The 24,267-nt window shown below is 45.5% G+C and overlaps 43 non-coding genes and 7 pseudogenes across 43 annotated transcripts; all 50 read right to left on the minus strand.

Moving 5' to 3' along the window:
- Positions 1-384: 384 nt before the first annotated feature.
- LOC134124026 (5S ribosomal RNA) lies at positions 385-503 on the minus strand. Its single transcript, XR_009955510.1, has one exon. It is a non-coding gene; the product is annotated as a 5S ribosomal RNA (ribosomal RNA).
- Positions 504-842: 339 nt separating this feature from the next.
- LOC134124027 (5S ribosomal RNA) lies at positions 843-961 on the minus strand. Its single transcript, XR_009955511.1, has one exon. It is a non-coding gene; the product is annotated as a 5S ribosomal RNA (ribosomal RNA).
- A 339-nt stretch (positions 962-1,300) lies between these two features.
- LOC134124028 (5S ribosomal RNA) lies at positions 1,301-1,419 on the minus strand. Its single transcript, XR_009955512.1, has one exon. It is a non-coding gene; the product is annotated as a 5S ribosomal RNA (ribosomal RNA).
- A 395-nt stretch (positions 1,420-1,814) lies between these two features.
- On the minus strand, positions 1,815-1,933 carry LOC134124029 (5S ribosomal RNA). The gene has a single exon (XR_009955513.1). It is a non-coding gene; the product is annotated as a 5S ribosomal RNA (ribosomal RNA).
- Positions 1,934-2,272: 339 nt separating this feature from the next.
- On the minus strand, positions 2,273-2,381 carry LOC134124135 (5S ribosomal RNA; annotated as a pseudogene).
- Positions 2,382-2,720: 339 nt separating this feature from the next.
- LOC134124030 (5S ribosomal RNA) lies at positions 2,721-2,839 on the minus strand. Its single transcript, XR_009955514.1, has one exon. It is a non-coding gene; the product is annotated as a 5S ribosomal RNA (ribosomal RNA).
- A 395-nt stretch (positions 2,840-3,234) lies between these two features.
- On the minus strand, positions 3,235-3,353 carry LOC134124031 (5S ribosomal RNA). Its single transcript, XR_009955515.1, has one exon. It is a non-coding gene; the product is annotated as a 5S ribosomal RNA (ribosomal RNA).
- A 339-nt stretch (positions 3,354-3,692) lies between these two features.
- LOC134124032 (5S ribosomal RNA) lies at positions 3,693-3,811 on the minus strand. The gene has a single exon (XR_009955516.1). It is a non-coding gene; the product is annotated as a 5S ribosomal RNA (ribosomal RNA).
- Positions 3,812-4,206: 395 nt separating this feature from the next.
- On the minus strand, positions 4,207-4,325 carry LOC134124033 (5S ribosomal RNA). Its single transcript, XR_009955517.1, has one exon. It is a non-coding gene; the product is annotated as a 5S ribosomal RNA (ribosomal RNA).
- Positions 4,326-4,664: 339 nt separating this feature from the next.
- LOC134124034 (5S ribosomal RNA) lies at positions 4,665-4,783 on the minus strand. The gene has a single exon (XR_009955518.1). It is a non-coding gene; the product is annotated as a 5S ribosomal RNA (ribosomal RNA).
- A 395-nt stretch (positions 4,784-5,178) lies between these two features.
- LOC134124036 (5S ribosomal RNA) lies at positions 5,179-5,297 on the minus strand. The gene has a single exon (XR_009955520.1). It is a non-coding gene; the product is annotated as a 5S ribosomal RNA (ribosomal RNA).
- Positions 5,298-5,636: 339 nt separating this feature from the next.
- LOC134124037 (5S ribosomal RNA) lies at positions 5,637-5,755 on the minus strand. Its single transcript, XR_009955521.1, has one exon. It is a non-coding gene; the product is annotated as a 5S ribosomal RNA (ribosomal RNA).
- A 339-nt stretch (positions 5,756-6,094) lies between these two features.
- LOC134124038 (5S ribosomal RNA) lies at positions 6,095-6,213 on the minus strand. Its single transcript, XR_009955522.1, has one exon. It is a non-coding gene; the product is annotated as a 5S ribosomal RNA (ribosomal RNA).
- A 395-nt stretch (positions 6,214-6,608) lies between these two features.
- On the minus strand, positions 6,609-6,727 carry LOC134124039 (5S ribosomal RNA). The gene has a single exon (XR_009955523.1). It is a non-coding gene; the product is annotated as a 5S ribosomal RNA (ribosomal RNA).
- A 339-nt stretch (positions 6,728-7,066) lies between these two features.
- LOC134124040 (5S ribosomal RNA) lies at positions 7,067-7,185 on the minus strand. Its single transcript, XR_009955524.1, has one exon. It is a non-coding gene; the product is annotated as a 5S ribosomal RNA (ribosomal RNA).
- A 339-nt stretch (positions 7,186-7,524) lies between these two features.
- Positions 7,525-7,643, minus strand: LOC134124042 (5S ribosomal RNA). Its single transcript, XR_009955526.1, has one exon. It is a non-coding gene; the product is annotated as a 5S ribosomal RNA (ribosomal RNA).
- A 395-nt stretch (positions 7,644-8,038) lies between these two features.
- Positions 8,039-8,157, minus strand: LOC134124043 (5S ribosomal RNA). Its single transcript, XR_009955527.1, has one exon. It is a non-coding gene; the product is annotated as a 5S ribosomal RNA (ribosomal RNA).
- A 339-nt stretch (positions 8,158-8,496) lies between these two features.
- Positions 8,497-8,605, minus strand: LOC134124137 (5S ribosomal RNA; annotated as a pseudogene).
- A 339-nt stretch (positions 8,606-8,944) lies between these two features.
- LOC134124044 (5S ribosomal RNA) lies at positions 8,945-9,063 on the minus strand. The gene has a single exon (XR_009955528.1). It is a non-coding gene; the product is annotated as a 5S ribosomal RNA (ribosomal RNA).
- A 339-nt stretch (positions 9,064-9,402) lies between these two features.
- LOC134124045 (5S ribosomal RNA) lies at positions 9,403-9,521 on the minus strand. Its single transcript, XR_009955529.1, has one exon. It is a non-coding gene; the product is annotated as a 5S ribosomal RNA (ribosomal RNA).
- A 395-nt stretch (positions 9,522-9,916) lies between these two features.
- Positions 9,917-10,035, minus strand: LOC134124046 (5S ribosomal RNA). Its single transcript, XR_009955530.1, has one exon. It is a non-coding gene; the product is annotated as a 5S ribosomal RNA (ribosomal RNA).
- A 339-nt stretch (positions 10,036-10,374) lies between these two features.
- LOC134124138 (5S ribosomal RNA) lies at positions 10,375-10,483 on the minus strand (annotated as a pseudogene).
- A 339-nt stretch (positions 10,484-10,822) lies between these two features.
- LOC134124048 (5S ribosomal RNA) lies at positions 10,823-10,941 on the minus strand. The gene has a single exon (XR_009955532.1). It is a non-coding gene; the product is annotated as a 5S ribosomal RNA (ribosomal RNA).
- Positions 10,942-11,336: 395 nt separating this feature from the next.
- LOC134124049 (5S ribosomal RNA) lies at positions 11,337-11,455 on the minus strand. Its single transcript, XR_009955533.1, has one exon. It is a non-coding gene; the product is annotated as a 5S ribosomal RNA (ribosomal RNA).
- Positions 11,456-11,794: 339 nt separating this feature from the next.
- Positions 11,795-11,913, minus strand: LOC134124050 (5S ribosomal RNA). The gene has a single exon (XR_009955534.1). It is a non-coding gene; the product is annotated as a 5S ribosomal RNA (ribosomal RNA).
- Positions 11,914-12,308: 395 nt separating this feature from the next.
- Positions 12,309-12,427, minus strand: LOC134124051 (5S ribosomal RNA). The gene has a single exon (XR_009955535.1). It is a non-coding gene; the product is annotated as a 5S ribosomal RNA (ribosomal RNA).
- Positions 12,428-12,766: 339 nt separating this feature from the next.
- On the minus strand, positions 12,767-12,875 carry LOC134124139 (5S ribosomal RNA; annotated as a pseudogene).
- A 339-nt stretch (positions 12,876-13,214) lies between these two features.
- Positions 13,215-13,333, minus strand: LOC134124052 (5S ribosomal RNA). The gene has a single exon (XR_009955536.1). It is a non-coding gene; the product is annotated as a 5S ribosomal RNA (ribosomal RNA).
- Positions 13,334-13,728: 395 nt separating this feature from the next.
- On the minus strand, positions 13,729-13,847 carry LOC134124053 (5S ribosomal RNA). The gene has a single exon (XR_009955537.1). It is a non-coding gene; the product is annotated as a 5S ribosomal RNA (ribosomal RNA).
- Positions 13,848-14,186: 339 nt separating this feature from the next.
- Positions 14,187-14,305, minus strand: LOC134124054 (5S ribosomal RNA). The gene has a single exon (XR_009955538.1). It is a non-coding gene; the product is annotated as a 5S ribosomal RNA (ribosomal RNA).
- A 395-nt stretch (positions 14,306-14,700) lies between these two features.
- On the minus strand, positions 14,701-14,819 carry LOC134124055 (5S ribosomal RNA). The gene has a single exon (XR_009955539.1). It is a non-coding gene; the product is annotated as a 5S ribosomal RNA (ribosomal RNA).
- Positions 14,820-15,158: 339 nt separating this feature from the next.
- LOC134124140 (5S ribosomal RNA) lies at positions 15,159-15,267 on the minus strand (annotated as a pseudogene).
- Positions 15,268-15,606: 339 nt separating this feature from the next.
- LOC134124056 (5S ribosomal RNA) lies at positions 15,607-15,725 on the minus strand. Its single transcript, XR_009955540.1, has one exon. It is a non-coding gene; the product is annotated as a 5S ribosomal RNA (ribosomal RNA).
- A 339-nt stretch (positions 15,726-16,064) lies between these two features.
- On the minus strand, positions 16,065-16,183 carry LOC134124057 (5S ribosomal RNA). Its single transcript, XR_009955541.1, has one exon. It is a non-coding gene; the product is annotated as a 5S ribosomal RNA (ribosomal RNA).
- Positions 16,184-16,578: 395 nt separating this feature from the next.
- LOC134124059 (5S ribosomal RNA) lies at positions 16,579-16,697 on the minus strand. Its single transcript, XR_009955543.1, has one exon. It is a non-coding gene; the product is annotated as a 5S ribosomal RNA (ribosomal RNA).
- A 339-nt stretch (positions 16,698-17,036) lies between these two features.
- Positions 17,037-17,155, minus strand: LOC134124060 (5S ribosomal RNA). Its single transcript, XR_009955544.1, has one exon. It is a non-coding gene; the product is annotated as a 5S ribosomal RNA (ribosomal RNA).
- Positions 17,156-17,550: 395 nt separating this feature from the next.
- Positions 17,551-17,669, minus strand: LOC134124061 (5S ribosomal RNA). The gene has a single exon (XR_009955545.1). It is a non-coding gene; the product is annotated as a 5S ribosomal RNA (ribosomal RNA).
- A 339-nt stretch (positions 17,670-18,008) lies between these two features.
- LOC134124149 (5S ribosomal RNA) lies at positions 18,009-18,117 on the minus strand (annotated as a pseudogene).
- A 339-nt stretch (positions 18,118-18,456) lies between these two features.
- On the minus strand, positions 18,457-18,575 carry LOC134124062 (5S ribosomal RNA). The gene has a single exon (XR_009955546.1). It is a non-coding gene; the product is annotated as a 5S ribosomal RNA (ribosomal RNA).
- A 395-nt stretch (positions 18,576-18,970) lies between these two features.
- Positions 18,971-19,089, minus strand: LOC134124063 (5S ribosomal RNA). Its single transcript, XR_009955547.1, has one exon. It is a non-coding gene; the product is annotated as a 5S ribosomal RNA (ribosomal RNA).
- A 339-nt stretch (positions 19,090-19,428) lies between these two features.
- On the minus strand, positions 19,429-19,547 carry LOC134124064 (5S ribosomal RNA). Its single transcript, XR_009955548.1, has one exon. It is a non-coding gene; the product is annotated as a 5S ribosomal RNA (ribosomal RNA).
- Positions 19,548-19,942: 395 nt separating this feature from the next.
- LOC134124065 (5S ribosomal RNA) lies at positions 19,943-20,061 on the minus strand. Its single transcript, XR_009955549.1, has one exon. It is a non-coding gene; the product is annotated as a 5S ribosomal RNA (ribosomal RNA).
- Positions 20,062-20,400: 339 nt separating this feature from the next.
- On the minus strand, positions 20,401-20,519 carry LOC134124067 (5S ribosomal RNA). Its single transcript, XR_009955550.1, has one exon. It is a non-coding gene; the product is annotated as a 5S ribosomal RNA (ribosomal RNA).
- Positions 20,520-20,914: 395 nt separating this feature from the next.
- On the minus strand, positions 20,915-21,033 carry LOC134124068 (5S ribosomal RNA). Its single transcript, XR_009955551.1, has one exon. It is a non-coding gene; the product is annotated as a 5S ribosomal RNA (ribosomal RNA).
- Positions 21,034-21,372: 339 nt separating this feature from the next.
- Positions 21,373-21,491, minus strand: LOC134124069 (5S ribosomal RNA). The gene has a single exon (XR_009955552.1). It is a non-coding gene; the product is annotated as a 5S ribosomal RNA (ribosomal RNA).
- A 395-nt stretch (positions 21,492-21,886) lies between these two features.
- LOC134124071 (5S ribosomal RNA) lies at positions 21,887-22,005 on the minus strand. Its single transcript, XR_009955554.1, has one exon. It is a non-coding gene; the product is annotated as a 5S ribosomal RNA (ribosomal RNA).
- A 339-nt stretch (positions 22,006-22,344) lies between these two features.
- On the minus strand, positions 22,345-22,463 carry LOC134124072 (5S ribosomal RNA). Its single transcript, XR_009955555.1, has one exon. It is a non-coding gene; the product is annotated as a 5S ribosomal RNA (ribosomal RNA).
- Positions 22,464-22,858: 395 nt separating this feature from the next.
- On the minus strand, positions 22,859-22,977 carry LOC134124073 (5S ribosomal RNA). Its single transcript, XR_009955556.1, has one exon. It is a non-coding gene; the product is annotated as a 5S ribosomal RNA (ribosomal RNA).
- A 339-nt stretch (positions 22,978-23,316) lies between these two features.
- Positions 23,317-23,425, minus strand: LOC134124141 (5S ribosomal RNA; annotated as a pseudogene).
- Positions 23,426-23,764: 339 nt separating this feature from the next.
- LOC134124074 (5S ribosomal RNA) lies at positions 23,765-23,883 on the minus strand. Its single transcript, XR_009955557.1, has one exon. It is a non-coding gene; the product is annotated as a 5S ribosomal RNA (ribosomal RNA).
- Positions 23,884-24,267: the final 384 nt, after the last annotated feature.

Below are 24,267 nucleotides of genomic sequence, written 5' to 3' on the forward strand. Positions count from 1 at the left end.
TTTTTCCTAATCCTTTAAAACGTGTCAAAGATAATCAGAAGTTTCTTTTTCTAAAATTGAAGCAGTTCTTAGCATTGGCAAGAGAGGTTCCTAAAGCCTGAAGGTAACTTTACTTTTCTTCACTGGCAATTCTAACATGTTGGGTTAGCACCTGTATTTCAACGGCTAAATTACAAACAATAGTATGGCAATCGTAAATGTTGATCAACACTAATTTAGCAATCATGAAACGGAATCATTTTGGATAATATTGTCTAATTTCCTTTCATATCCAACGTTAAAACAACACTAAACATGCATCTCTTCAACAATGTGATATTCTTTTTGTAATTTGTAGGTGTACAATCTGCGGCGCTCGGCGGCTTTCGGAGAGAGAAGTGAAAGAGCTTACGGCACCTGGGATTCCCAGGCGGTCTTCCATCCAGGTACTAACCAGGCCCTGCTCTGCTTAGCTTCCGAGATCAGACGAGATCGGGCGGAACCAGAGAGGTATGGCCGTAAGCTGCTTTTTATCTTTTTCCTAATCCTTTATAATGCGTCAATGAATTATGACACGCCTGCCGTTGGCATCTTTGTGTGGGTTAAATAAGGGTATGCAAAGAAGGCTGTGACATCCCATGCCGAAAATTGGATGGACTAGAGAAGACCCGCCCAGGGGTCCCAGCCAATCGGTGAATGGCCATTGCAGTCCCCACCACCTCAAATGGCCTGACGATGGTATGGACGTAAGCCACCTTTCATCTTCTTCCTATTGCATCTCTTCTACAATGTGACATTTTTTTTACAATTGTGTAGGTGTACAATCTACGGCGCTGGGCGGCTTTCAGAGAGAGAAGTGAAAAAGCTTACGGCACCTGGGATTCCCAGGCGGTCTTCCATCCAGGTACTAACCAGGCCCTGCTCTGCTTAGCTTCCGAGATCAGACGAGATCGGGCGGAACCAGAGAGGTATGGCCGTAAGCTGCTTTTTATCTTTTTCCTAATCCTTTATAATGCGTCAATGAATTATGACACGCCTGCCGTTGGCATCTTTGTGTGGGTTAAATAAGGGTATGCAAAGAAGGCTGTGACATCCCATGCCGAAAATTGGATGGACTAGAGAAGACCCGCCCAGGGGTCCCAGCCAATCGGTGAATGGCCATTGCAGTCCCCGCCACCTCAAATGGCCTGACGATGGTATGGACGTAAGCCACCTTTCATCTTCTTCCTATTGCATCTCTTCTACAATGTGACATTTTTTTTACAATTGTGTAGGTGTACAATCTACGGCGCTGGGCGGCTTTCAGAGAGAGAAGTGAAAAAGCTTACGGCACCTGGGATTCCCAGGCGGTCTTCCATCCAGGTACTAACCAGGCCCTGCTCTGCTTAGCTTCCGAGATCAGACGAGATCGGGCGGAACCAGAGAGGTATGGCCGTAAGCTGCTTTTCATCTTTTTCCTAATCCTTTAAAACGTGTCAAAGATAATCAGAAGTTTCTTTTTCTAAAATTGAAGCAGTTCTTAGCATTGGCAAGAGAGGTTCCTAAAGCCTGAAGGTAACTTTACTTTTCTTCACTGGCAATTCTAACATGTTGGGTTAGCACCTGTATTTCAACGGCTAAATTACAAACAATAGTATGCCAATCGTAAATGTTGATCAACACTAATTTAGCAATCATGAAACGGAATCATTTTGGATATTATTGTCTAATTTCCTTTCATATCCAACGTTAAAACAACACTAAACATGCATCTCTTCAACAATGTGATATTCTTTTTGTAATTTGTAGGTGTACAATCTGCGGCGCTCGGCGGCTTTCGGAGAGAGAAGTGAAAAAGCTTACGGCACCTGGGATTCCCAGGCGGTCTTCCATCCAGGTACTAACCAGGCCCTGCTCTGCTTAGCTTCCGAGATCAGACGAGATCGGGCGGAACCAGAGAGGTATGGCCGTAAGCTGCTTTTTATCTTTTTCCTAATCCTTTATAATGCGTCAATGAATTATGACACGCCTGCCGTTGGCATCTTTGTGTGGGTTAAATAAGGGTATGCAAAGAAGGCTGTGACATCCCATGCCGAAAATTGGATGGACTAGAGAAGACCCGCCCAGGGGTCCCAGCCAATCGGTGAATGGCCATTGCAGTCCCCGCCACCTCAAATGGCCTGACGATGGTATGGACGTAAGCCACCTTTCATCTTCTTCCTATTGCATCTCTTCTACAATGTGACATTTTTTTTACAATTGTGTAGGTGTACAATCTACGGCGCTGGGCGGCTTTCAGAGAGAGAAGTGAAAAAGCTTACGGCACCTGGGATTCCCAGGCGGTCTTCCATCCAGGTACTAACCAGGCCCTGCTCTGCTTAGCTTCCGAGATCAGGCGGAACCAGAGAGGTATGGCCGTAAGCTGCTTTTTATCTTTTTCCTAATCCTTTATAATGCGTCAATGAATTATGACACGCCTGCCGTTGGCATCTTTGTGTGGGTTAAATAAGGGTATGCAAAGAAGGCTGTGACATCCCATGCCGAAAATTGGATGGACTAGAGAAGACCCGCCCAGGGGTCCCAGCCAATCGGTGAATGGCCATTGCAGTCCCCGCCACCTCAAATGGCCTGACGATGGTATGGACGTAAGCCACCTTTCATCTTCTTCCTATTGCATCTCTTCTACAATGTGACATTTTTTTTACAATTGTGTAGGTGTACAATCTACGGCGCTGGGCGGCTTTCAGAGAGAGAAGTGAAAAAGCTTACGGCACCTGGGATTCCCAGGCGGTCTTCCATCCAGGTACTAACCAGGCCCTGCTCTGCTTAGCTTCCGAGATCAGACGAGATCGGGCGGAACCAGAGAGGTATGGCCGTAAGCTGCTTTTCATCTTTTTCCTAATCCTTTAAAACGTGTCAAAGATAATCAGAAGTTTCTTTTTCTAAAATTGAAGCAGTTCTTAGCATTGGCAAGAGAGGTTCCTAAAGCCTGAAGGTAACTTTACTTTTCTTCACTGGCAATTCTAACATGTTGGGTTAGCACCTGTATTTCAACGGCTAAATTACAAACAATAGTATGCCAATCGTAAATGTTGATCAACACTAATTTAGCAATCATGAAACGGAATCATTTTGGATAATATTGTCTAATTTCCTTTCATATCCAACGTTAAAACAACACTAAACATGCATCTCTTCAACAATGTGATATTCTTTTTGTAATTTGTAGGTGTACAATCTGCGGCGCTCGGCGGCTTTCGGAGAGAGAAGTGAAAAAGCTTACGGCACCTGGGATTCCCAGGCGGTCTTCCATCCAGGTACTAACCAGGCCCTGCTCTGCTTAGCTTCCGAGATCAGACGAGATCGGGCGGAACCAGAGAGGTATGGCCGTAAGCTGCTTTTTATCTTTTTCCTAATCCTTTATAATGCGTCAATGAATTATGACACGCCTGCCGTTGGCATCTTTGTGTGGGTTAAATAAGGGTATGCAAAGAAGGCTGTGACATCCCATGCCGAAAATTGGATGGACTAGAGAAGACCCGCCCAGGGGTCCCAGCCAATCGGTGAATGGCCATTGCAGTCCCCGCCACCTCAAATGGCCTGACGATGGTATGGACGTAAGCCACCTTTCATCTTCTTCCTATTGCATCTCTTCTACAATGTGACATTTTTTTTACAATTGTGTAGGTGTACAATCTACGGCGCTGGGCGGCTTTCAGAGAGAGAAGTGAAAAAGCTTACGGCACCTGGGATTCCCAGGCGGTCTTCCATCCAGGTACTAACCAGGCCCTGCTCTGCTTAGCTTCCGAGATCAGACGAGATCGGGCGGAACCAGAGAGGTATGGCCGTAAGCTGCTTTTCATCTTTTTCCTAATCCTTTAAAACGTGTCAAAGATAATCAGAAGTTTCTTTTTCTAAAATTGAAGCAGTTCTTAGCATTGGCAAGAGAGGTTCCTAAAGCCTGAAGGTAACTTTACTTTTCTTCACTGGCAATTCTAACATGTTGGGTTAGCACCTGTATTTCAACGGCTAAATTACAAACAATAGTATGCCAATCGTAAATGTTGATCAACACTAATTTAGCAATCATGAAACGGAATCATTTTGGATAATATTGTCTAATTTCCTTTCATATCCAACGTTAAAACAACACTAAACATGCATCTCTTCAACAATGTGATATTCTTTTTGTAATTTGTAGGTGTACAATCTGCGGCGCTCGGCGGCTTTCGGAGAGAGAAGTGAAAAAGCTTACGGCACCTGGGATTCCCAGGCGGTCTTCCATCCAGGTACTAACCAGGCCCTGCTCTGCTTAGCTTCCGAGATCAGACGAGATCGGGCGGAACCAGAGAGGTATGGCCGTAAGCTGCTTTTTATCTTTTTCCTAATCCTTTATAATGCGTCAATGAATTATGACACGCCTGCCGTTGGCATCTTTGTGTGGGTTAAATAAGGGTATGCAAAGAAGGCTGTGACATCCCATGCCGAAAATTGGATGGACTAGAGAAGACCCGCCCAGGGGTCCCAGCCAATCGGTGAATGGCCATTGCAGTCCCCGCCACCTCAAATGGCCTGACGATGGTATGGACGTAAGCCACCTTTCATCTTCTTCCTATTGCATCTCTTCTACAATGTGACATTTTTTTTACAATTGTGTAGGTGTACAATCTACGGCGCTGGGCGGCTTTCAGAGAGAGAAGTGAAAAAGCTTACGGCACCTGGGATTCCCAGGCGGTCTTCCATCCAGGTACTAACCAGGCCCTGCTCTGCTTAGCTTCCGAGATCAGACGAGATCGGGCGGAACCAGAGAGGTATGGCCGTAAGCTGCTTTTCATCTTTTTCCTAATCCTTTAAAACGTGTCAAAGATAATCAGAAGTTTCTTTTTCTAAAATTGAAGCAGTTCTTAGCATTGGCAAGAGAGGTTCCTAAAGCCTGAAGGTAACTTTACTTTTCTTCACTGGCAATTCTAACATGTTGGGTTAGCACCTGTATTTCAACGGCTAAATTACAAACAATAGTATGCCAATCGTAAATGTTGATCAACACTAATTTAGCAATCATGAAACGGAATCATTTTGGATATTATTGTCTAATTTCCTTTCATATCCAACGTTAAAACAACACTAAACATGCATCTCTTCAACAATGTGATATTCTTTTTGTAATTTGTAGGTGTACAATCTGCGGCGCTCGGCGGCTTTCGGAGAGAGAAGTGAAAAAGCTTACGGCACCTGGGATTCCCAGGCGGTCTTCCATCCAGGTACTAACCAGGCCCTGCTCTGCTTAGCTTCCGAGATCAGACGAGATCGGGCGGAACCAGAGAGGTATGGCCGTAAGCTGCTTTTTATCTTTTTCCTAATCCTTTATAATGCGTCAATGAATTATGACACGCCTGCCGTTGGCATCTTTGTGTGGGTTAAATAAGGGTATGCAAAGAAGGCTGTGACATCCCATGCCGAAAATTGGATGGACTAGAGAAGACCCGCCCAGGGGTCCCAGCCAATCGGTGAATGGCCATTGCAGTCCCCGCCACCTCAAATGGCCTGACGATGGTATGGACGTAAGCCACCTTTCATCTTCTTCCTATTGCATCTCTTCTACAATGTGACATTTTTTTTACAATTGTGTAGGTGTACAATCTACGGCGCTGGGCGGCTTTCAGAGAGAGAAGTGAAAAAGCTTACGGCACCTGGGATTCCCAGGCGGTCTTCCATCCAGGTACTAACCAGGCCCTGCTCTGCTTAGCTTCCGAGATCAGACGAGATCGGGCGGAACCAGAGAGGTATGGCCGTAAGCTGCTTTTTATCTTTTTCCTAATCCTTTATAATGCGTCAATGAATTATGACACGCCTGCCGTTGGCATCTTTGTGTGGGTTAAATAAGGGTATGCAAAGAAGGCTGTGACATCCCATGCCGAAAATTGGATGGACTAGAGAAGACCCGCCCAGGGGTCCCAGCCAATCGGTGAATGGCCATTGCAGTCCCCGCCACCTCAAATGGCCTGACGATGGTATGGACGTAAGCCACCTTTCATCTTCTTCCTATTGCATCTCTTCTACAATGTGACATTTTTTTTACAATTGTGTAGGTGTACAATCTACGGCGCTGGGCGGCTTTCAGAGAGAGAAGTGAAAAAGCTTACGGCACCTGGGATTCCCAGGCGGTCTTCCATCCAGGTACTAACCAGGCCCTGCTCTGCTTAGCTTCCGAGATCAGACGAGATCGGGCGGAACCAGAGAGGTATGGCCGTAAGCTGCTTTTCATCTTTTTCCTAATCCTTTAAAACGTGTCAAAGATAATCAGAAGTTTCTTTTTCTAAAATTGAAGCAGTTCTTAGCATTGGCAAGAGAGGTTCCTAAAGCCTGAAGGTAACTTTACTTTTCTTCACTGGCAATTCTAACATGTTGGGTTAGCACCTGTATTTCAACGGCTAAATTACAAACAATAGTATGCCAATCGTAAATGTTGATCAACACTAATTTAGCAATCATGAAACGGAATCATTTTGGATATTATTGTCTAATTTCCTTTCATATCCAACGTTAAAACAACACTAAACATGCATCTCTTCAACAATGTGATATTCTTTTTGTAATTTGTAGGTGTACAATCTGCGGCGCTCGGCGGCTTTCGGAGAGAGAAGTGAAAAAGCTTACGGCACCTGGGATTCCCAGGCGGTCTTCCATCCAGGTACTAACCAGGCCCTGCTCTGCTTAGCTTCCGAGATCAGACGAGATCGGGCGGAACCAGAGAGGTATGGCCGTAAGCTGCTTTTTATCTTTTTCCTAATCCTTTATAATGCGTCAATGAATTATGACACGCCTGCCGTTGGCATCTTTGTGTGGGTTAAATAAGGGTATGCAAAGAAGGCTGTGACATCCCATGCCGAAAATTGGATGGACTAGAGAAGACCCGCCCAGGGGTCCCAGCCAATCGGTGAATGGCCATTGCAGTCCCCGCCACCTCAAATGGCCTGACGATGGTATGGACGTAAGCCACCTTTCATCTTCTTCCTATTGCATCTCTTCTACAATGTGACATTTTTTTTACAATTGTGTAGGTGTACAATCTACGGCGCTGGGCGGCTTTCAGAGAGAGAAGTGAAAAAGCTTACGGCACCTGGGATTCCCAGGCGGTCTTCCATCCAGGTACTAACCAGGCCCTGCTCTGCTTAGCTTCCGAGATCAGACGAGATCGGGCGGAACCAGAGAGGTATGGCCGTAAGCTGCTTTTTATCTTTTTCCTAATCCTTTATAATGCGTCAATGAATTATGACACGCCTGCCGTTGGCATCTTTGTGTGGGTTAAATAAGGGTATGCAAAGAAGGCTGTGACATCCCATGCCGAAAATTGGATGGACTAGAGAAGACCCGCCCAGGGGTCCCAGCCAATCGGTGAATGGCCATTGCAGTCCCCGCCACCTCAAATGGCCTGACGATGGTATGGACGTAAGCCACCTTTCATCTTCTTCCTATTGCATCTCTTCTACAATGTGACATTTTTTTTACAATTGTGTAGGTGTACAATCTACGGCGCTGGGCGGCTTTCAGAGAGAGAAGTGAAAAAGCTTACGGCACCTGGGATTCCCAGGCGGTCTTCCATCCAGGTACTAACCAGGCCCTGCTCTGCTTAGCTTCCGAGATCAGACGAGATCGGGCGGAACCAGAGAGGTATGGCCGTAAGCTGCTTTTCATCTTTTTCCTAATCCTTTAAAACGTGTCAAAGATAATCAGAAGTTTCTTTTTCTAAAATTGAAGCAGTTCTTAGCATTGGCAAGAGAGGTTCCTAAAGCCTGAAGGTAACTTTACTTTTCTTCACTGGCAATTCTAACATGTTGGGTTAGCACCTGTATTTCAACGGCTAAATTACAAACAATAGTATGCCAATCGTAAATGTTGATCAACACTAATTTAGCAATCATGAAACGGAATCATTTTGGATATTATTGTCTAATTTCCTTTCATATCCAACGTTAAAACAACACTAAACATGCATCTCTTCAACAATGTGATATTCTTTTTGTAATTTGTAGGTGTACAATCTGCGGCGCTCGGCGGCTTTCGGAGAGAGAAGTGAAAAAGCTTACGGCACCTGGGATTCCCAGGCGGTCTTCCATCCAGGTACTAACCAGGCCCTGCTCTGCTTAGCTTCCGAGATCAGACGAGATCGGGCGGAACCAGAGAGGTATGGCCGTAAGCTGCTTTTTATCTTTTTCCTAATCCTTTATAATGCGTCAATGAATTATGACACGCCTGCCGTTGGCATCTTTGTGTGGGTTAAATAAGGGTATGCAAAGAAGGCTGTGACATCCCATGCCGAAAATTGGATGGACTAGAGAAGACCCGCCCAGGGGTCCCAGCCAATCGGTGAATGGCCATTGCAGTCCCCGCCACCTCAAATGGCCTGACGATGGTATGGACGTAAGCCACCTTTCATCTTCTTCCTATTGCATCTCTTCTACAATGTGACATTTTTTTTACAATTGTGTAGGTGTACAATCTACGGCGCTGGGCGGCTTTCAGAGAGAGAAGTGAAAAAGCTTACGGCACCTGGGATTCCCAGGCGGTCTTCCATCCAGGTACTAACCAGGCCCTGCTCTGCTTAGCTTCCGAGATCAGGCGGAACCAGAGAGGTATGGCCGTAAGCTGCTTTTTATCTTTTTCCTAATCCTTTATAATGCGTCAATGAATTATGACACGCCTGCCGTTGGCATCTTTGTGTGGGTTAAATAAGGGTATGCAAAGAAGGCTGTGACATCCCATGCCGAAAATTGGATGGACTAGAGAAGACCCGCCCAGGGGTCCCAGCCAATCGGTGAATGGCCATTGCAGTCCCCGCCACCTCAAATGGCCTGACGATGGTATGGACGTAAGCCACCTTTCATCTTCTTCCTATTGCATCTCTTCTACAATGTGACATTTTTTTTACAATTGTGTAGGTGTACAATCTACGGCGCTGGGCGGCTTTCAGAGAGAGAAGTGAAAAAGCTTACGGCACCTGGGATTCCCAGGCGGTCTTCCATCCAGGTACTAACCAGGCCCTGCTCTGCTTAGCTTCCGAGATCAGACGAGATCGGGCGGAACCAGAGAGGTATGGCCGTAAGCTGCTTTTTATCTTTTTCCTAATCCTTTATAATGCGTCAATGAATTATGACACGCCTGCCGTTGGCATCTTTGTGTGGGTTAAATAAGGGTATGCAAAGAAGGCTGTGACATCCCATGCCGAAAATTGGATGGACTAGAGAAGACCCGCCCAGGGGTCCCAGCCAATCGGTGAATGGCCATTGCAGTCCCCGCCACCTCAAATGGCCTGACGATGGTATGGACGTAAGCCACCTTTCATCTTCTTCCTATTGCATCTCTTCTACAATGTGACATTTTTTTTACAATTGTGTAGGTGTACAATCTACGGCGCTGGGCGGCTTTCAGAGAGAGAAGTGAAAAAGCTTACGGCACCTGGGATTCCCAGGCGGTCTTCCATCCAGGTACTAACCAGGCCCTGCTCTGCTTAGCTTCCGAGATCAGACGAGATCGGGCGGAACCAGAGAGGTATGGCCGTAAGCTGCTTTTCATCTTTTTCCTAATCCTTTAAAACGTGTCAAAGATAATCAGAAGTTTCTTTTTCTAAAATTGAAGCAGTTCTTAGCATTGGCAAGAGAGGTTCCTAAAGCCTGAAGGTAACTTTACTTTTCTTCACTGGCAATTCTAACATGTTGGGTTAGCACCTGTATTTCAACGGCTAAATTACAAACAATAGTATGCCAATCGTAAATGTTGATCAACACTAATTTAGCAATCATGAAACGGAATCATTTTGGATATTATTGTCTAATTTCCTTTCATATCCAACGTTAAAACAACACTAAACATGCATCTCTTCAACAATGTGATATTCTTTTTGTAATTTGTAGGTGTACAATCTGCGGCGCTCGGCGGCTTTCGGAGAGAGAAGTGAAAAAGCTTACGGCACCTGGGATTCCCAGGCGGTCTTCCATCCAGGTACTAACCAGGCCCTGCTCTGCTTAGCTTCCGAGATCAGACGAGATCGGGCGGAACCAGAGAGGTATGGCCGTAAGCTGCTTTTTATCTTTTTCCTAATCCTTTATAATGCGTCAATGAATTATGACACGCCTGCCGTTGGCATCTTTGTGTGGGTTAAATAAGGGTATGCAAAGAAGGCTGTGACATCCCATGCCGAAAATTGGATGGACTAGAGAAGACCCGCCCAGGGGTCCCAGCCAATCGGTGAATGGCCATTGCAGTCCCCGCCACCTCAAATGGCCTGACGATGGTATGGACGTAAGCCACCTTTCATCTTCTTCCTATTGCATCTCTTCTACAATGTGACATTTTTTTTACAATTGTGTAGGTGTACAATCTACGGCGCTGGGCGGCTTTCAGAGAGAGAAGTGAAAAAGCTTACGGCACCTGGGATTCCCAGGCGGTCTTCCATCCAGGTACTAACCAGGCCCTGCTCTGCTTAGCTTCCGAGATCAGGCGGAACCAGAGAGGTATGGCCGTAAGCTGCTTTTTATCTTTTTCCTAATCCTTTATAATGCGTCAATGAATTATGACACGCCTGCCGTTGGCATCTTTGTGTGGGTTAAATAAGGGTATGCAAAGAAGGCTGTGACATCCCATGCCGAAAATTGGATGGACTAGAGAAGACCCGCCCAGGGGTCCCAGCCAATCGGTGAATGGCCATTGCAGTCCCCGCCACCTCAAATGGCCTGACGATGGTATGGACGTAAGCCACCTTTCATCTTCTTCCTATTGCATCTCTTCTACAATGTGACATTTTTTTTACAATTGTGTAGGTGTACAATCTACGGCGCTGGGCGGCTTTCAGAGAGAGAAGTGAAAAAGCTTACGGCACCTGGGATTCCCAGGCGGTCTTCCATCCAGGTACTAACCAGGCCCTGCTCTGCTTAGCTTCCGAGATCAGACGAGATCGGGCGGAACCAGAGAGGTATGGCCGTAAGCTGCTTTTCATCTTTTTCCTAATCCTTTAAAACGTGTCAAAGATAATCAGAAGTTTCTTTTTCTAAAATTGAAGCAGTTCTTAGCATTGGCAAGAGAGGTTCCTAAAGCCTGAAGGTAACTTTACTTTTCTTCACTGGCAATTCTAACATGTTGGGTTAGCACCTGTATTTCAACGGCTAAATTACAAACAATAGTATGCCAATCGTAAATGTTGATCAACACTAATTTAGCAATCATGAAACGGAATCATTTTGGATAATATTGTCTAATTTCCTTTCATATCCAACGTTAAAACAACACTAAACATGCATCTCTTCAACAATGTGATATTCTTTTTGTAATTTGTAGGTGTACAATCTGCGGCGCTCGGCGGCTTTCGGAGAGAGAAGTGAAAAAGCTTACGGCACCTGGGATTCCCAGGCGGTCTTCCATCCAGGTACTAACCAGGCCCTGCTCTGCTTAGCTTCCGAGATCAGACGAGATCGGGCGGAACCAGAGAGGTATGGCCGTAAGCTGCTTTTTATCTTTTTCCTAATCCTTTATAATGCGTCAATGAATTATGACACGCCTGCCGTTGGCATCTTTGTGTGGGTTAAATAAGGGTATGCAAAGAAGGCTGTGACATCCCATGCCGAAAATTGGATGGACTAGAGAAGACCCGCCCAGGGGTCCCAGCCAATCGGTGAATGGCCATTGCAGTCCCCGCCACCTCAAATGGCCTGACGATGGTATGGACGTAAGCCACCTTTCATCTTCTTCCTATTGCATCTCTTCTACAATGTGACATTTTTTTTACAATTGTGTAGGTGTACAATCTACGGCGCTGGGCGGCTTTCAGAGAGAGAAGTGAAAAAGCTTACGGCACCTGGGATTCCCAGGCGGTCTTCCATCCAGGTACTAACCAGGCCCTGCTCTGCTTAGCTTCCGAGATCAGACGAGATCGGGCGGAACCAGAGAGGTATGGCCGTAAGCTGCTTTTCATCTTTTTCCTAATCCTTTAAAACGTGTCAAAGATAATCAGAAGTTTCTTTTTCTAAAATTGAAGCAGTTCTTAGCATTGGCAAGAGAGGTTCCTAAAGCCTGAAGGTAACTTTACTTTTCTTCACTGGCAATTCTAACATGTTGGGTTAGCACCTGTATTTCAACGGCTAAATTACAAACAATAGTATGCCAATCGTAAATGTTGATCAACACTAATTTAGCAATCATGAAACGGAATCATTTTGGATATTATTGTCTAATTTCCTTTCATATCCAACGTTAAAACAACACTAAACATGCATCTCTTCAACAATGTGATATTCTTTTTGTAATTTGTAGGTGTACAATCTGCGGCGCTCGGCGGCTTTCGGAGAGAGAAGTGAAAAAGCTTACGGCACCTGGGATTCCCAGGCGGTCTTCCATCCAGGTACTAACCAGGCCCTGCTCTGCTTAGCTTCCGAGATCAGACGAGATCGGGCGGAACCAGAGAGGTATGGCCGTAAGCTGCTTTTTATCTTTTTCCTAATCCTTTATAATGCGTCAATGAATTATGACACGCCTGCCGTTGGCATCTTTGTGTGGGTTAAATAAGGGTATGCAAAGAAGGCTGTGACATCCCATGCCGAAAATTGGATGGACTAGAGAAGACCCGCCCAGGGGTCCCAGCCAATCGGTGAATGGCCATTGCAGTCCCCGCCACCTCAAATGGCCTGACGATGGTATGGACGTAAGCCACCTTTCATCTTCTTCCTATTGCATCTCTTCTACAATGTGACATTTTTTTTACAATTGTGTAGGTGTACAATCTACGGCGCTGGGCGGCTTTCAGAGAGAGAAGTGAAAAAGCTTACGGCACCTGGGATTCCCAGGCGGTCTTCCATCCAGGTACTAACCAGGCCCTGCTCTGCTTAGCTTCCGAGATCAGGCGGAACCAGAGAGGTATGGCCGTAAGCTGCTTTTTATCTTTTTCCTAATCCTTTATAATGCGTCAATGAATTATGACACGCCTGCCGTTGGCATCTTTGTGTGGGTTAAATAAGGGTATGCAAAGAAGGCTGTGACATCCCATGCCGAAAATTGGATGGACTAGAGAAGACCCGCCCAGGGGTCCCAGCCAATCGGTGAATGGCCATTGCAGTCCCCGCCACCTCAAATGGCCTGACGATGGTATGGACGTAAGCCACCTTTCATCTTCTTCCTATTGCATCTCTTCTACAATGTGACATTTTTTTTACAATTGTGTAGGTGTACAATCTACGGCGCTGGGCGGCTTTCAGAGAGAGAAGTGAAAAAGCTTACGGCACCTGGGATTCCCAGGCGGTCTTCCATCCAGGTACTAACCAGGCCCTGCTCTGCTTAGCTTCCGAGATCAGACGAGATCGGGCGGAACCAGAGAGGTATGGCCGTAAGCTGCTTTTCATCTTTTTCCTAATCCTTTAAAACGTGTCAAAGATAATCAGAAGTTTCTTTTTCTAAAATTGAAGCAGTTCTTAGCATTGGCAAGAGAGGTTCCTAAAGCCTGAAGGTAACTTTACTTTTCTTCACTGGCAATTCTAACATGTTGGGTTAGCACCTGTATTTCAACGGCTAAATTACAAACAATAGTATGCCAATCGTAAATGTTGATCAACACTAATTTAGCAATCATGAAACGGAATCATTTTGGATAATATTGTCTAATTTCCTTTCATATCCAACGTTAAAACAACACTAAACATGCATCTCTTCAACAATGTGATATTCTTTTTGTAATTTGTAGGTGTACAATCTGCGGCGCTCGGCGGCTTTCGGAGAGAGAAGTGAAAAAGCTTACGGCACCTGGGATTCCCAGGCGGTCTTCCATCCAGGTACTAACCAGGCCCTGCTCTGCTTAGCTTCCGAGATCAGACGAGATCGGGCGGAACCAGAGAGGTATGGCCGTAAGCTGCTTTTTATCTTTTTCCTAATCCTTTATAATGCGTCAATGAATTATGACACGCCTGCCGTTGGCATCTTTGTGTGGGTTAAATAAGGGTATGCAAAGAAGGCTGTGACATCCCATGCCGAAAATTGGATGGACTAGAGAAGACCCGCCCAGGGGTCCCAGCCAATCGGTGAATGGCCATTGCAGTCCCCGCCACCTCAAATGGCCTGACGATGGTATGGACGTAAGCCACCTTTCATCTTCTTCCTATTGCATCTCTTCTACAATGTGACATTTTTTTTACAATTGTGTAGGTGTACAATCTACGGCGCTGGGCGGCTTTCAGAGAGAGAAGTGAAAAAGCTTACGGCACCTGGGATTCCCAGGCGGTCTTCCATCCAGGTACTAACCAGGCCCTGCTCTGCTTAGCTTCCGAGATCAGACGAGATCGGGCGGAACCAGAGAGGTATGGCCGTAAGCTGCTTTTCATCTTTTTCCTAATCCTTTAAAACGTGTCAAAGATAATCAGAAGTTTCTTTTTCTAAAATTGAAGCAGTTCTTAGCATTGGCAAGAGAGGTTCCTAAAGCCTGAAGGTAACTTTACTTTTCTTCACTGGCAATTCTAACATGTTGGGTTAGCACCTGTATTTCAACGGCTAAATTACAAACAATAGTATGCCAATCGTAAATGTTGATCAACACTAATTTAGCAATCATGAAACGGAATCATTTTGGATATTATTGTCTAATTTCCTTTCATATCCAACGTTAAAACAACACTAAACATGCATCTCTTCAACAATGTGATATTCTTTTTGTAATTTGTAGGTGTACAATCTGCGGCGCTCGGCGGCTTTCGGAGAGAGAAGTGAAAAAGCTTACGGCACCTGGGATTCCCAGGCGGTCTTCCATCCAGGTACTAACCAGGCCCTGCTCTGCTTAGCTTCCGAGATCAGACGAGATCGGGCGGAACCAGAGAGGTATGGCCGTAAGCTGCTTTTTATCTTTTTCCTAATCCTTTATAATGCGTCAATGAATTATGACACGCCTGCCGTTGGCATCTTTGTGTGGGTTAAATAAGGGTATGCAAAGAAGGCTGTGACATCCCATGCCGAAAATTGGATGGACTAGAGAAGACCCGCCCAGGGGTCCCAGCCAATCGGTGAATGGCCATTGCAGTCCCCGCCACCTCAAATGGCCTGACGATGGTATGGACGTAAGCCACCTTTCATCTTCTTCCTATTGCATCTCTTCTACAATGTGACATTTTTTTTACAATTGTGTAGGTGTACAATCTACGGCGCTGGGCGGCTTTCAGAGAGAGAAGTGAAAAAGCTTACGGCACCTGGGATTCCCAGGCGGTCTTCCATCCAGGTACTAACCAGGCCCTGCTCTGCTTAGCTTCCGAGATCAGGCGGAACCAGAGAGGTATGGCCGTAAGCTGCTTTTTATCTTTTTCCTAATCCTTTATAATGCGTCAATGAATTATGACACGCCTGCCGTTGGCATCTTTGTGTGGGTTAAATAAGGGTATGCAAAGAAGGCTGTGACATCCCATGCCGAAAATTGGATGGACTAGAGAAGACCCGCCCAGGGGTCCCAGCCAATCGGTGAATGGCCATTGCAGTCCCCGCCACCTCAAATGGCCTGACGATGGTATGGACGTAAGCCACCTTTCATCTTCTTCCTATTGCATCTCTTCTACAATGTGACATTTTTTTTACAATTGTGTAGGTGTACAATCTACGGCGCTGGGCGGCTTTCAGAGAGAGAAGTGAAAAAGCTTACGGCACCTGGGATTCCCAGGCGGTCTTCCATCCAGGTACTAACCAGGCCCTGCTCTGCTTAGCTTCCGAGATCAGACGAGATCGGGCGGAACCAGAGAGGTATGGCCGTAAGCTGCTTTTTATCTTTTTCCTAATCCTTTATAATGCGTCAATGAATTATGACACGCCTGCCGTTGGCATCTTTGTGTGGGTTAAATAAGGGTATGCAAAGAAGGCTGTGACATCCCATGCCGAAAATTGGATGGACTAGAGAAGACCCGCCCAGGGGTCCCAGCCAATCGGTGAATGGCCATTGCAGTCCCCGCCACCTCAAATGGCCTGACGATGGTATGGACGTAAGCCACCTTTCATCTTCTTCCTATTGCATCTCTTCTACAATGTGACATTTTTTTTACAATTGTGTAGGTGTACAATCTACGGCGCTGGGCGGCTTTCAGAGAGAGAAGTGAAAAAGCTTACGGCACCTGGGATTCCCAGGCGGTCTTCCATCCAGGTACTAACCAGGCCCTGCTCTGCTTAGCTTCCGAGATCAGACGAGATCGGGCGGAACCAGAGAGGTATGGCCGTAAGCTGCTTTTCATCTTTTTCCTAATCCTTTAAAACGTGTCAAAGATAATCAGAAGTTTCTTTTTCTAAAATTGAAGCAGTTCTTAGCATTGGCAAGAGAGGTTCCTAAAGCCTGAAGGTAACTTTACTTTTCTTCACTGGCAATTCTAACATGTTGGGTTAGCACCTGTATTTCAACGGCTAAATTACAAACAATAGTATGCCAATCGTAAATGTTGATCAACACTAATTTAGCAATCATGAAACGGAATCATTTTGGATAATATTGTCTAATTTCCTTTCATATCCAACGTTAAAACAACACTAAACATGCATCTCTTCAACAATGTGATATTCTTTTTGTAATTTGTAGGTGTACAATCTGCGGCGCTCGGCGGCTTTCGGAGAGAGAAGTGAAAAAGCTTACGGCACCTGGGATTCCCAGGCGGTCTTCCATCCAGGTACTAACCAGGCCCTGCTCTGCTTAGCTTCCGAGATCAGACGAGATCGGGCGGAACCAGAGAGGTATGGCCGTAAGCTGCTTTTTATCTTTTTCCTAATCCTTTATAATGCGTCAATGAATTATGACACGCCTGCCGTTGGCATCTTTGTGTGGGTTAAATAAGGGTATGCAAAGAAGGCTGTGACATCCCATGCCGAAAATTGGATGGACTAGAGAAGACCCGCCCAGGGGTCCCAGCCAATCGGTGAATGGCCATTGCAGTCCCCGCCACCTCAAATGGCCTGACGATGGTATGGACGTAAGCCACCTTTCATCTTCTTCCTATTGCATCTCTTCTACAATGTGACATTTTTTTTACAATTGTGTAGGTGTACAATCTACGGCGCTGGGCGGCTTTCAGAGAGAGAAGTGAAAAAGCTTACGGCACCTGGGATTCCCAGGCGGTCTTCCATCCAGGTACTAACCAGGCCCTGCTCTGCTTAGCTTCCGAGATCAGACGAGATCGGGCGGAACCAGAGAGGTATGGCCGTAAGCTGCTTTTCATCTTTTTCCTAATCCTTTAAAACGTGTCAAAGATAATCAGAAGTTTCTTTTTCTAAAATTGAAGCAGTTCTTAGCATTGGCAAGAGAGGTTCCTAAAGCCTGAAGGTAACTTTACTTTTCTTCACTGGCAATTCTAACATGTTGGGTTAGCACCTGTATTTCAACGGCTAAATTACAAACAATAGTATGCCAATCGTAAATGTTGATCAACACTAATTTAGCAATCATGAAACGGAATCATTTTGGATATTATTGTCTAATTTCCTTTCATATCCAACGTTAAAACAACACTAAACATGCATCTCTTCAACAATGTGATATTCTTTTTGTAATTTGTAGGTGTACAATCTGCGGCGCTCGGCGGCTTTCGGAGAGAGAAGTGAAAAAGCTTACGGCACCTGGGATTCCCAGGCGGTCTTCCATCCAGGTACTAACCAGGCCCTGCTCTGCTTAGCTTCCGAGATCAGACGAGATCGGGCGGAACCAGAGAGGTATGGCCGTAAGCTGCTTTTTATCTTTTTCCTAATCCTTTATAATGCGTCAATGAATTATGACACGCCTGCCGTTGGCATCTTTGTGTGGGTTAAATAAGGGTATGCAAAGAAGGCTGTGACATCCCATGCCGAAAATTGGATGGACTAGAGAAGACCCGCCCAGGGGTCCCAGCCAATCGGTGAATGGCCATTGCAGTCCCCGCCACCTCAAATGGCCTGACGATGGTATGGACGTAAGCCACCTTTCATCTTCTTCCTATTGCATCTCTTCTACAATGTGACATTTTTTTTACAATTGTGTAGGTGTACAATCTACGGCGCTGGGCGGCTTTCAGAGAGAGAAGTGAAAAAGCTTACGGCACCTGGGATTCCCAGGCGGTCTTCCATCCAGGTACTAACCAGGCCCTGCTCTGCTTAGCTTCCGAGATCAGGCAGAACCAGAGAGGTATGGCCGTAAGCTGCTTTTTATCTTTTTCCTAATCCTTTATAATGCGTCAATGAATTATGACACGCCTGCCGTTGGCATCTTTGTGTGGGTTAAATAAGGGTATGCAAAGAAGGCTGTGACATCCCATGCCGAAAATTGGATGGACTAGAGAAGACCCGCCCAGGGGTCCCAGCCAATCGGTGAATGGCCATTGCAGTCCCCGCCACCTCAAATGGCCTGACGATGGTATGGACGTAAGCCACCTTTCATCTTCTTCCTATTGCATCTCTTCTACAATGTGACATTTTTTTTACAATTGTGTAGGTGTACAATCTACGGCGCTGGGCGGCTTTCAGAGAGAGAAGTGAAAAAGCTTACGGCACCTGGGATTCCCAGGCGGTCTTCCATCCAGGTACTAACCAGGCCCTGCTCTGCTTAGCTTCCGAGATCAGACGAGATCGGGCGGAACCAGAGAGGTATGGCCGTAAGCTGCTTTTCATCTTTTTCCTAATCCTTTAAAACGTGTCAAAGATAATCAGAAGTTTCTTTTTCTAAAATTGAAGCAGTTCTTAGCATTGGCAAGAGAGGTTCCTAAAGCCTGAAGGTAACTTTACTTTTCTTCACTGGCAATTCTAACATGTTGGGTTAGCACCTGTATTTCAACGGCTAAATTACAAACAATAGTATGCCAATCGTAAATGTTGATCAACACTAATTTAGCAATCATGAAACGGAATCATTTTGGATAATATTGTCTAATTTCCTTTCATATCCAACGTTAAAACAACACTAAACATGCATCTCTTCAACAATGTGATATTCTTTTTGTAATTTGTAGGTGTACAATCTGCGGCGCTCGGCGGCTTTCGGAGAGAGAAGTGAAAAAGCTTACGGCACCTGGGATTCCCAGGCGGTCTTCCATCCAGGTACTAACCAGGCCCTGCTCTGCTTAGCTTCCGAGATCAGACGAGATCGGGCGGAACCAGAGAGGTATGGCCGTAAGCTGCTTTTTATCTTTTTCCTAATCCTTTATAATGCGTCAATGAATTATGACACGCCTGCCGTTGGCATCTTTGTGTGGGTTAAATAAGGGTATGCAAAGAAGGCTGTGACATCCCATGCCGAAAATTGGATGGACTAGAGAAGACCCGCCCAGGGGTCCCAGCCAATCGGTGAATGGCCATTGCAGTCCCCGCCACCTCAAATGGCCTGACGATGGTATGGACGTAAGCCACCTTTCATCTTCTTCCTATTGCATCTCTTCTACAATGTGACATTTTTTTTACAATTGTGTAGGTGTACAATCTACGGCGCTGGGCGGCTTTCAGAGAGAGAAGTGAAAAAGCTTACGGCACCTGGGATTCCCAGGCGGTCTTCCATCCAGGTACTAACCAGGCCCTGCTCTGCTTAGCTTCCGAGATCAGACGAGATCGGGCGGAACCAGAGAGGTATGGCCGTAAGCTGCTTTTCATCTTTTTCCTAATCCTTTAAAACGTGTCAAAGATAATCAGAAGTTTCTTTTTCTAAAATTGAAGCAGTTCTTAGCATTGGCAAGAGAGGTTCCTAAAGCCTGAAGGTAACTTTACTTTTCTTCACTGGCAATTCTAACATGTTGGGTTAGCACCTGTATTTCAACGGCTAAATTACAAACAATAGTATGCCAATCGTAAATGTTGATCAACACTAATTTAGCAATCATGAAACGGAATCATTTTGGATAATATTGTCTAATTTCCTTTCATATCCAACGTTAAAACAACACTAAACATGCATCTCTTCAACAATGTGATATTCTTTTTGTAATTTGTAGGTGTACAATCTGCGGCGCTCGGCGGCTTTCGGAGAGAGAAGTGAAAAAGCTTACGGCACCTGGGATTCCCAGGCGGTCTTCCATCCAGGTACTAACCAGGCCCTGCTCTGCTTAGCTTCCGAGATCAGACGAGATCGGGCGGAACCAGAGAGGTATGGCCGTAAGCTGCTTTTTATCTTTTTCCTAATCCTTTATAATGCGTCAATGAATTATGACACGCCTGCCGTTGGCATCTTTGTGTGGGTTAAATAAGGGTATGCAAAGAAGGCTGTGACATCCCATGCCGAAAATTGGATGGACTAGAGAAGACCCGCCCAGGGGTCCCAGCCAATCGGTGAATGGCCATTGCAGTCCCCGCCACCTCAAATGGCCTGACGATGGTATGGACGTAAGCCACCTTTCATCTTCTTCCTATTGCATCTCTTCTACAATGTGACATTTTTTTTACAATTGTGTAGGTGTACAATCTACGGCGCTGGGCGGCTTTCAGAGAGAGAAGTGAAAAAGCTTACGGCACCTGGGATTCCCAGGCGGTCTTCCATCCAGGTACTAACCAGGCCCTGCTCTGCTTAGCTTCCGAGATCAGACGAGATCGGGCGGAACCAGAGAGGTATGGCCGTAAGCTGCTTTTCATCTTTTTCCTAATCCTTTAAAACGTGTCAAAGATAATCAGAAGTTTCTTTTTCTAAAATTGAAGCAGTTCTTAGCATTGGCAAGAGAGGTTCCTAAAGCCTGAAGGTAACTTTACTTTTCTTCACTGGCAATTCTAACATGTTGGGTTAGCACCTGTATTTCAACGGCTAAATTACAAACAATATAATGCCAATCGTAAATGTTGATCAACACTAATTTAGCAATCATGAAACGGAATCATTTTGGATATTATTGTCTAATTTCCTTTCATATCCAACGTTAAAACAACACTAAACATGCATCTCTTCAACAATGTGATATTCTTTTTGTAATTTGTAGGTGTACAATCTGCGGCGCTCGGCGGCTTTCGGAGAGAGAAGTGAAAAAGCTTACGGCACCTGGGATTCCCAGGCGGTCTTCCATCCAGGTACTAACCAGGCCCTGCTCTGCTTAGCTTCCGAGATCAGACGAGATCGGGCGGAACCAGAGAGGTATGGCCGTAAGCTGCTTTTTATCTTTTTCCTAATCCTTTATAATGCGTCAATGAATTATGACACGCCTGCCGTTGGCATCTTTGTGTGGGTTAAATAAGGGTATGCAAAGAAGGCTGTGACATCCCATGCCGAAAATTGGATGGACTAGAGAAGACCCGCCCAGGGGTCCCAGCCAATCGGTGAATGGCCATTGCAGTCCCCGCCACCTCAAATGGCCTGACGATGGTATGGACGTAAGCCACCTTTCATCTTCTTCCTATTGCATCTCTTCTACAATGTGACATTTTTTTTACAATTGTGTAGGTGTACAATCTACGGCGCTGGGCGGCTTTCAGAGAGAGAAGTGAAAAAGCTTACGGCACCTGGGATTCCCAGGCGGTCTTCCATCCAGGTACTAACCAGGCCCTGCTCTGCTTAGCTTCCGAGATCAGACGAGATCGGGCGGAACCAGAGAGGTATGGCCGTAAGCTGCTTTTCATCTTTTTCCTAATCCTTTAAAACGTGTCAAAGATAATCAGAAGTTTATTTTTCTAAAATTGAAGCAGTTCTTAGCATTGGCAAGAGAGGTTCCTAAAGCCTGAAGGTAACTTTACTTTTCTTCACTGGCAATTCTAACATGTTGGGTTAGCACCTGTATTTCAACGGCTAAATTACAAACAATAGTATGCCAATCGTAAATGTTGATCAACACTAATTTAGCAATCATGAAACGGAATCATTTTGGATAATATTGTCTAATTTCCTTTCATATCCAACGTTAAAACAACACTAAACATGCATCTCTTCAACAATGTGATATTCTTTTTGTAATTTGTAGGTGTACAATCTGCGGCGCTCGGCGGCTTTCGGAGAGAGAAGTGAAAAAGCTTACGGCACCTGGGATTCCCAGGCGGTCTTCCATCCAGGTACTAACCAGGCCCTGCTCTGCTTAGCTTCCGAGATCAGACGAGATCGGGCGGAACCAGAGAGGTATGGCCGTAAGCTGCTTTTTATCTTTTTCCTAATCCTTTATAATGCGTCAATGAATTATGACACGCCTGCCGTTGGCATCTTTGTGTGGGTTAAATAAGGGTATGCAAAGAAGGCTGTGACATCCCATGCCGAAAATTGGATGGACTAGAGAAGACCCGCCCAGGGGTCCCAGCCAATCGGTGAATGGCCATTGCAGTCCCCGACACCTCAAATGGCCTGACGATGGTATGGACGTAAGCCACCTTTCATCTTCTTCCTATTGCATCTCTTCTACAATGTGACATTTTTTTTACAATTGTGTAGGTGTACAATCTACGGCGCTGGGCGGCTTTCAGAGAGAGAAGTGAAAAAGCTTACGGCACCTGGGATTCCCAGGCGGTCTTCCATCCAGGTACTAACCAGGCCCTGCTCTGCTTAGCTTCCGAGATCAGACGAGATCGGGCGGAACCAGAGAGGTATGGCCGTAAGCTGCTTTTCATCTTTTTCCTAATCCTTTAAAACGTGTCAAAGATAATCAGAAGTTTCTTTTTCTAAAATTGAAGCAGTTCTTAGCATTGGCAAGAGAGGTTCCTAAAGCCTGAAGGTAACTTTACTTTTCTTCACTGGCAATTCTAACATGTTGGGTTAGCACCTGTATTTCAACGGCTAAATTACAAACAATAGTATGCCAATCGTAAATGTTGATCAACACTAATTTAGCAATCATGAAACGGAATCATTTTGGATATTATTGTCTAATTTCCTTTCATATCCAACGTTAAAACAACACTAAACATGCATCTCTTCAACAATGTGATATTCTTTTTGTAATTTGTAGGTGTACAATCTGCGGCGCTCGGCGGCTTTCGGAGAGAGAAGTGAAAAAGCTTACGGCACCTGGGATTCCCAGGCGGTCTTCCATCCAGGTACTAACCAGGCCCTGCTCTGCTTAGCTTCCGAGATCAGACGAGATCGGGCGGAACCAGAGAGGTATGGCCGTAAGCTGCTTTTTATCTTTTTCCTAATCCTTTATAATGCGTCAATGAATTATGACACGCCTGCCGTTGGCATCTTTGTGTGGGTTAAATAAGGGTATGCAAAGAAGGCTGTGACATCCCATGCCGAAAATTGGATGGACTAGAGAAGACCCGCCCAGGGGTCCCAGCCAATCGGTGAATGGCCATTGCAGTCCCCGCCACCTCAAATGGCCTGACGATGGTATGGACGTAAGCCACCTTTCATCTTCTTCCTATTGCATCTCTTCTACAATGTGACATTTTTTTTACAATTGTGTAGGTGTACAATCTACGGCGCTGGGCGGCTTTCAGAGAGAGAAGTGAAAAAGCTTACGGCACCTGGGATTCCCAGGCGGTCTTCCATCCAGGTACTAACCAGGCCCTGCTCTGCTTAGCTTCCGAGATCAGGCGGAACCAGAGAGGTATGGCCGTAAGCTGCTTTTTATCTTTTTCCTAATCCTTTATAATGCGTCAATGAATTATGACACGCCTGCCGTTGGCATCTTTGTGTGGGTTAAATAAGGGTATGCAAAGAAGGCTGTGACATCCCATGCCGAAAATTGGATGGACTAGAGAAGACCCGCCCAGGGGTCCCAGCCAATCGGTGAATGGCCATTGCAGTCCCCGCCACCTCAAATGGCCTGACGATGGTATGGACGTAAGCCACCTTTCATCTTCTTCTTATTGCATCTCTTCTACAATGTGACATTTTTTTTACAATTGTGTAGGTGTACAATCTACGGCGCTGGGCGGCTTTCAGAGAGAGAAGTGAAAAAGCTTACGGCACCTGGGATTCCCAGGCGGTCTTCCATCCAGGTACTAACCAGGCCCTGCTCTGCTTAGCTTCCGAGATCAGACGAGATCGGGCGGAACCAGAGAGGTATGGCCGTAAGCTGCTTTTCATCTTTTTCCTAATCCTTTAAAACGTGTCAAAGATAATCAGAAGTTTCTTTTTCTAAAATTGAAGCAGTTCTTAGCATTGGCAAGAGAGGTTCCTAAAGCCTGAAGGTAACTTTACTTTTCTTCACTGGCAATTCTAACATGTTGGGTTAGCACCTGTATTTCAACGGCTAAATTACAAACAATAGTATGCCAATGTTAAATGTTGATCAACACTAATTTAGCAATCATGAAACGGAATCATTTTGGATAATATTGTCTAATTTCCTTTCATATCCAACGTTAAAACAACACTAAACATGCATCTCTTCAACAATGTGATATTCTTTTTGTAATTTGTAGGTGTACAATCTGCGGCGCTCGGCGGCTTTCGGAGAG

The sequence above is a fragment of the Pungitius pungitius genome, unplaced genomic scaffold (genome assembly GCF_949316345.1).
Source record: "Pungitius pungitius unplaced genomic scaffold, fPunPun2.1 scaffold_42, whole genome shotgun sequence".
NCBI classification, from domain to species: Eukaryota; Metazoa; Chordata; class Actinopteri; order Perciformes; family Gasterosteidae; genus Pungitius; species Pungitius pungitius.